Raw genomic sequence first — 8036 nt, forward strand, 5'->3', positions numbered from 1 at the left:
ATGTTTGTATGCAATTTTGCCAGCTGCATTCTGCGTTCGTGCATTGCCGTTGCTAATATATGCATTTATTCACATAAATGGGATCCTCCTTACTGAGGTTCCTGGTTGCGCGCAGGCCCCTAAGCCACCCCCACGGGGAGAGTTGCTGCCAGGCATGGCCCAAGCCTTAACCGTTGGGCCCTGGGATGGTGCCGGGCTGTTTGGGTCAATCGGGGCAGTTGGCGCGATTCTTGGGGCCTATAAAAGCAGCAGCGCAGCGTAACTGGGGGAACTTGCATCACGCTGCTGAACACCCACCCTCACTCCCTAATTTTAGGTGCTGCTGCTTTGGCCTCGCCTTGGATTGGGTCGCCTTTTGTATTGGGCATTCCGGCAGAAGAATCTGGGGGTCTTGGGTCTCGTCCGAAGTCCGCTTGAGGGGCTAGGGCCATGCCAGGACCACAGGAACCCCAGGGTGAGCTTCGTTGGTCTTCATTGATGTTGCTCCCTCATTTGGTGTTTACCCTTCCAGACTTCCAGACAGAGAGGCAGGAGTCAGTTATAGTCTGTTGCCAATGCCTAAGCCAACACCGCTCACTTTGCTGTAATCAATAAAGTTGTGGCCTAAATTTTGCCCAATAACTTAAACTAAAATTACGTGTGAAGTTATTTCAGGAGAAGGGCTTGGGGGCCTCGGGGTGCAACCACACTTTTAACATCCACAGGGAACTGGAAGTGGGCCTTCAGAGATGATTCCAGCAGATGGAGAGCTTCAAAGTGGACGAGGTTCAGGAATCCTGGTCTCAGGCTATTTTGTCAATGGACGTCCTCTACTCCTTCAGCCTCAATCCTGGTTATTGTACTGAACAAGGCTTTACTGTTGAGACCAGTAAAGTACTGTGCTGGTTGCCAGGCCTATCAGTGGAGAAGGTTGAGCGCCACAACAACTTTTTAGCATTTACACTTTAACAGGTGTTAATTCCTCCCTCCCTTTTCAAAACATTTTTCAGTTAGATTGATATTATAATAGTGTCATCCCTTCGGCATGACATTTTCTGTACTTGCACTGTGGGTGAAGTGGTTGGTGGAGAAAGCAATTATCACCTTTCCCACCTTTTCAGTTTTAGTTAAGTTATTTTCCTGAAGGATCCTTTTATAAGACCAATGTTTAGTGTCAGGACATTTGCAGTATTGCAGGACCTGACAGCTTAGCGTGAGAAGAGGTGGGAGAATGTCACTCTTGTAAACGAATGTGTTATTTACATACTAATTAAACTTTGCACAATCGGGCAATCAACTCTTGTTTGGGAAGACACATATTCTATTAATCTCTAGTCTAGAAATCTCAGGCTGGAATTAGATCTCTGTTTCTAGAAAACAAGAAGGCGTGGGTTTCATGTTTAGAAACAGTCATCGGGCAAATGAGATGAGACTTGCAATGCTCATCTCACAGTTCCGACAGTTGTGTGGACATTACTAGGTTGACCGCATTCATATCATACATTGAAGGCACTATGACACCACTTTGAACCATAGCTTCCCCCAAATAATTCTGGGATCTGTCATTTGCTATGTGTGCTGAGAGTTCTTCTTGTTGTTTAGTCATTTACTTGTGTCCAACTCTTCGTGACCCCGTGGACCAGAGCACGCCAGGCACTCCTGTCTTCCACTGCCTCCCACAGTTTGCTCAAACTCATGCTGATAGCTTCGAGAACACTGTCCAACCATCTCGTCCCAGAGGTACAATTCCCAGAGTGGTTTAATAATCAATCCTTCTTCATATCTCCTCTCAGTCTCCTCTTTTCCTGGCTAAACATACCCAGCTCCTTCAACTGTTCCTCATAAGGTTCTGTTTCCAGACCCTTGATCATCTTGGTCACCCTCCTTTGCGCACATTCCTTAGTCACCTTTTCACCTAAGCTAAAAAACAACGACCTACAGGTGTTGTGAGCTTTCCTCATCAGACAGTTGCTGCACTCTGTCTACATATTTGACCAAGCTGCGGCTCTGAGTGTGCCTAAACTCAAAACTCACAAACACATTTGCCGTTTCTTCTAGGGAAAACGCTCTAGGCCCCCCGATCATATTGACTGCCTCTTCCCACGATTTAGCTCTCACTTGGCTGCAGTGTCAGTGCCCTCTGGATGAAACAATAACACAATGAAATAATTGCGCCGAGCTGCCTCAGCAAGGGACAGCTAACTGCTAAGGAGTGCGGTTGAGACAGTGCAGTCGGTAAGTGACTGTGATTTCATTCCCGCCTGTCTGGGAGATAACTATGATTTAATTGTGCTTTAATTGACACCATTAGACAATTGCTGGGATTTTAAGGTTGACATGTCACAAGCATCCATATCAGTTATGTTTGCATTTAGATAAAGGTATATGAAATACGCCACAAAGCTTGTCAGTCTCACCGTTAATTGGATAGTCTCGTGGGTCAGTTCCTCATTGCTTTCTGCTCTAAAGAGGATCTTCGGATTTAGAGTTTAGTGGTGGATTCTGCAGCCCGTAAAGGACAGCATTTACATGGGGAGCCAGAATGAAATTCATTGGATCTGTCCTTTTCAGGCTGCACACTTTGATATTTCCATCATTGTTTGGCCAAATGGGGAAGAACAAATGTTTTCCATCCCATTTTATGGCTGTTTCGTGGCTTGGCTCTCTCTTGCATTCTACTCTGCTTAAATTCTGGCTTGACCCAGGGATTTTTGCATCAGTGCATGGTTGTTTACCATTGTTTCCAGCTTGTAGCTTCATTGCCCGCTCATCCAGAAGAAGACTCAAGGGACAATATATACGGTTAAAGGTTATACTTGTTCATACGAGGTCAGGATCTGCAGACAGTCATCCTGCCTGTTGGGCAAAGTATAAGCAAGGAGGGAAACACCCCATTTTTCTCCCTGGGCAAAAACCATCCTAGATGAACACCATCGCCACTAATGGGTAATGAGAGGCTTGGCTTTCTCCAGCCAAGAGATGTGTACAAGACTGCATGTGCTAAATTGTGCACAAAAACCATATACCTATTAGTGTAAATAACATACAGAAATGTATTATATTAGTAGCAGTATAAACACTAACAATTGGGAAACACTGGCCTGGGAGCGCTCTAGTTGGAGAACAGCCTTTACCAAAGGTGTCATGGGCTTTGAAGATGCTCAAACTCAGGACGCAAGGGAGAAACGTGCTAAGAGGAAGGCACGCTTGGTAAATCCACACCATGATCAACTCCCGCCCGGAAACCTATGTCTCCACTGTGGAAGGACGTCTGGATCCAGAATTGGTCTCCACAGTCACTTATGGACTCATTGTTAATACCGTGTTTATGGAAGACAATTTTACTCGGCTACGAGTGATCTCCAAGGAAGAGAAGAAGATATATGGGGAAACTTCTTTGCAAAAACATATACCGTATTGGCCCGAATAAAAGCCGCACCCACAAATAAGCCACACCTTTTAAAATTGGGGGGAGGGAAAAAGACAATACCCGAATATAAGCCACTCCCTTGAAATCCCTCAGGTGCTCACACCCATGAATTGTAAATGTAGAAGAAAATTCTATGGGTACTATTCCCCCGCACTTCCAGGCTGCTTCCCACTGCTTTGCTGGCAGTCTCCCCCTCTGGCGGTTCAGGAGAGGCTTGTCCCACACTGACAGCCCTCATGGTGGCATCCTGGGCATGGGGGGGCAGAGGGTGATCTTCATTCCAGCCTTGGGAGACAAGACAGGGCCACGGACCTAGGGAAGCTGTTTCAGCGGCAATATCATAGAATCCCATTTTTGAAAGGTCACAAATATAAGCCACAATTAAACTTTACGCAGTCGGAATTTGGGGGTGAGGAAATTGCGGCTTGTTGTTGTTGTTTGGTCGTTTAGTCGTGACCGACTCTTCGTGACCCCATGGACCAGAGCACGCCAGGCACTCCTGTCTTCCACTGCCTCCCGCAGTTTGGTCAGACTCATGTTTGTAGCTTCGAGAACGCTGTCCAACCATCTCGTCCTCTGTCGTCCCCTTCTTCCTGTGCCCTCCATCTTTCCCAACATCAGGGTCTTTTCCAGGGAGTCTTCTCTTCTCATGAGGTGACCAAAGTATTGGAGCCTCAGCTTCAGGATCTGTCCTTCCAGTGAGCACTCAGGGCTGATTTCCTTAAGAATGGATACGTTTGATCTTCTTGCAGTCCATGGGACTCTCAAGAGTCTCCTCTAGCACCATAATTCAAAAGCATCAATTCTTCGGTGATCAGCCTTCTTTATGGTCCAGCTCTCACTTCCATACATCACTACTGGGAAAACCATGGCTTTAACTATACGGACCTTTGTTGGTAAGGTGATGTCTCTGCTTTTTAAGATGCTGTCTAGGTTTGCCATCGCCTTTCTCCCAAGGAGCAGGCGTCTTTTAATTTCGTGACTGCTGTCACTATCTGCAGTGATCATGGAGCCCAAGAAAGTAAAATCTCTCACTGCCTCCATTTCTTCCCCTTCTATTTGCCAGGAGGTGATGGGCCCAGTAGCCATGATCTTCGTTTTTTGATGTTGAGCTTCAAACCATATTTTGCGCTCTCCTCTTTCACCCTCATTAAAAGGTTCTTTAATTCCTCCACACTTTCTGCAATCAAGGTTGTGTCATCTGCATATCTGAGGTTGTTGATATTTCTTCCGGCAATCTTAATTCCGTCTTGGGATTCATCCAGCCCAGCCTTTCACATGATGAATTCTGCATATAAGTTAAATAAGCAGGGAGACAATATACAGCCTTGCCGTACTCCTTTCCCAATTTTGAACCAATCAGTTGTTCCATATCCAGTTCTAACTGTAGCTTCTTGTCCCACATAGAGATTTCTCAGGAGACAGATGAGGTGATCAGGCACTCCCATTTCTTTAAGAACTTGCCATAGTTTGCTGTGGTCGACACAATCAAAGGCTTTTGCATAGTCAATGAAGCAGAAGTAGATGTCTTTCTGGAACTCTCTAGCTTTCTCCATAATCCAGTGCATGTTTGCAATTTGGTCTCTGGTTCCTCTGCCCCTTCGAAATCCAGCTTGCACTTCTGGGAGTTCTCAGTCCACATACTGCTTAAGCCTACCTTGTAGAATTTTAAGCATAACCTTGCTAGCGTGTGAAATGAGTACAATTGTGCCGTAGTTGGAGCATTCTTTGGCACTGCCCTTCTTTGGGATTGGGATGTAGACTGATCTTCTCCAATCCTCTGGCCACTGCTGAGTTTTCCAAATTTGCTGGTATCAGGGAACTGCCATCGGAGCCAAGGGTGGTGGTAAGGCTCCCCAATGACGCTGGAGAGGGAACCAGCAAGGAGAGAGGGAGAGCTTCCGCTGGGGAAGGAAATAGACGTGACGCCAGGGAGAAAGAGGAGGCTGAGGGAGCTTCGGAGGGAAGGCTCCGAGACTGTTCCAGCGAGACTAGCGGGGAGAGCACAGGACCTCCCCTTGGGACGCCCACTCTGCGCAGAAAGCTTCCGCGCAGGGAAGCTAGGCGGCGACTTGGTGTCAAAGAACTTTTATGTTGGAGGAAATTCAGGAAACGCCCACTGACGGATTCTGCCAGTGATTGAGACAGTCACGGAGTGCTGACTGTCCAGCCAGGGGAAAGTTTTAACCAAACTACTCAGCTTGGAGCAGTTTGCGACTTACGCACAAGCAACCCCAACCCCCATTACAGCTGGCATAAATAGTTCAGCTGGAATATCATCACTTCCACTGGCCTTGTTATTAGCAGTGCTTTCTAAGGCCCATTTGACTTCAATCTCCAGGATGTCTGGCTCAAGGTCAGCAACCACATTTCCTAGGGTATACGGGACATCCATTTCTTTCTGGTATAATTCCTCTGTGTATTCTTGCCACCTCTTCTTGATGTCTTCTGCTTCTGTTAGGTCCTTTCCACTTTTGTCTTTTATTATGGAAATCTTTGTATGAAATGTTCCTTTCATATCTCCAATTTTCTTGAACAGATCTCTGGTTTTTCCCATTCTATTGTTTTCCTCTATTTCTTTACATTGCTCGTTTAAGAAGGCTTTCTTGTCTCTCCTTGCTATTTTTTGGAAATCTGCATTCAATTTCCGGTATCTTTCACTATCTCCCTCGCATTTGCTTGCCTTCTCTCCCCCGCTATTTGTAAGGCCTCGTTGGACAGCCACTTTGCTTTCTTGCATTTCCTTTTCATTGGGATGGTTTTCGCTGTTGCCTCCTGTATAATGTTGCGAGCCTCCATCCATAGTTCTTCAGGCACTCTGTCCACCAAATCTAAATCCTTAAACCTGTTCCTCACTTCCTCTGTGTATTCATAAGGGATTTGACTTAGATTGTATCTTACCGGCCCAGTGGTTTTTCCTACTTTCTTCAGTTTAAGCTTGAATTTTGCTATAAAGAAGCTGATGATCTGAGCCACAGTCAGCTCCAGGTCTTGTTTTTGCTGACTGTATAGAGCTTCTCCATCTTTGGCTGCAGAGAATATAATCAATCTGATTTCGATGCTGCCCATCTGGTGATGTCCATGTGTAGAGTCGTCTCTTGTGTTGTTGGAAAAGAGTGTTTGTGATGATCAGCTTGTTCTCTTGGCAGAACTCTATTAGCCTTTGCCCTGCTTCATTTTGAATTCCAAGGCCAAACTTGCCAGTTGTTCCTTTTATCTCTTGACTCCCTACTTTAGCATTCCAATCCCCTATAATGAGAAGAACATCCTTCTTTGGTGTCATTTCTATGAGGTGTTGTAAGTCTTCATAGAATTGGTCAATTTCAGTTTCTTCAGCACCAGTGGTTGGTGCATAAACTTGGACTACTGTAATGTTAAAAGGTCTGCCTTGGATTCGTATCGAGATCATTCTATCATTTTTGAGATTGCATCCCAGTACAGCTTTTGACACTCTTTTGTTGACTATGAGGGCCACTCCATTTCTTTTACGGGATTCTTGCCCACAGTAGTATATGTGGTGGTCATCCGAGCTGAATTCGCCCATTCCCGTCCATTTTAGTTCACTGATGCCCAGGATGTCAATATTTATTCTTGCCATCTCATTTTTGACCACATCCAACTTACCAAGGTTCATGGTTCTTACATTCCAGGTTCCTATGCAATATTTTTCTTTACAGCATTGGACTTTCCTTTCGCTTCCAGGCATATCCGCAACTGAGCGTCCTTTCGGCTTTGGCCCAGCCGCTTCATCAGCTCTGGATCTACTTGTACTTGTCCTCCGCTCTTCCCCAGTAGCATGTTGGACGCCTTCCGACCTGAGGGGCTCATCTTCCATTGTCATATCTTTTATATGCCTGTTGTCTTTGTCCATGGAGTTTTCTTGGCAGGGATACTGGAGTGGCTTGCCGGTTCCTGCTCCAGGTGGATCACATTTGGTCAAAACTCTCCACTATAACCTGTCCATCTTGGGTGGCCCTGCACGGCATAGCTCATAGCTTCTCTGAGTTATTCAAGCCCCTTCGCCACGGCAAGGCAGTGATCCATGAAGGGGAATTGCGGCTTATATTCGGGCTAATACAGTATATTAGGGAAAACTGCATGCAAAATATGCATTTGAGGAGAAATTAGCTGTAAAATATGGATTCATGAAAATTGCAGATTGACATGGAAATGTGGAGAACTGAATTTAAGATGAGAAAAAAATGAGAAAGCGAAATTGACAGCTTCATACATTTCTATGCAAACATTGTTTGTTACTTTTCAAATAATTGGGAGTGGGGTGAAGACTTGGTGTGGATTTTGCAGCTAGAGATGAAACCTCTGGATAGATACCAATTGCAGGAATTTACAAGTGGGGAGAGTGTAGCTGCGCTCTGGTCCTGCCTTTGGGCTCCTCGTGAGCATCTGCTGAGAACAAGACACCAAATGGGCCTGTGACTTGACCCGTCAGGGTTCCTTCAAAGCAGAAGGGACATTTTTCATTTGCTTAGCAAACCAACTGGTCAGGAGATCCCATTGTAACCTAGCCTGAACCACAATCTTCTGGCTTTCAACAAGCAAGGACATCTTTGTGTGCATCCAAGAAAGGATACAGGAAAGCAAGGAAATAATTGCAACAGATGCACTT

This window comes from Podarcis erhardii (assembly GCF_964252035.2).
Source record: "Podarcis erhardii genome assembly, chromosome: 3".
NCBI classification, from domain to species: domain Eukaryota; kingdom Metazoa; phylum Chordata; class Lepidosauria; order Squamata; family Lacertidae; genus Podarcis; species Podarcis erhardii.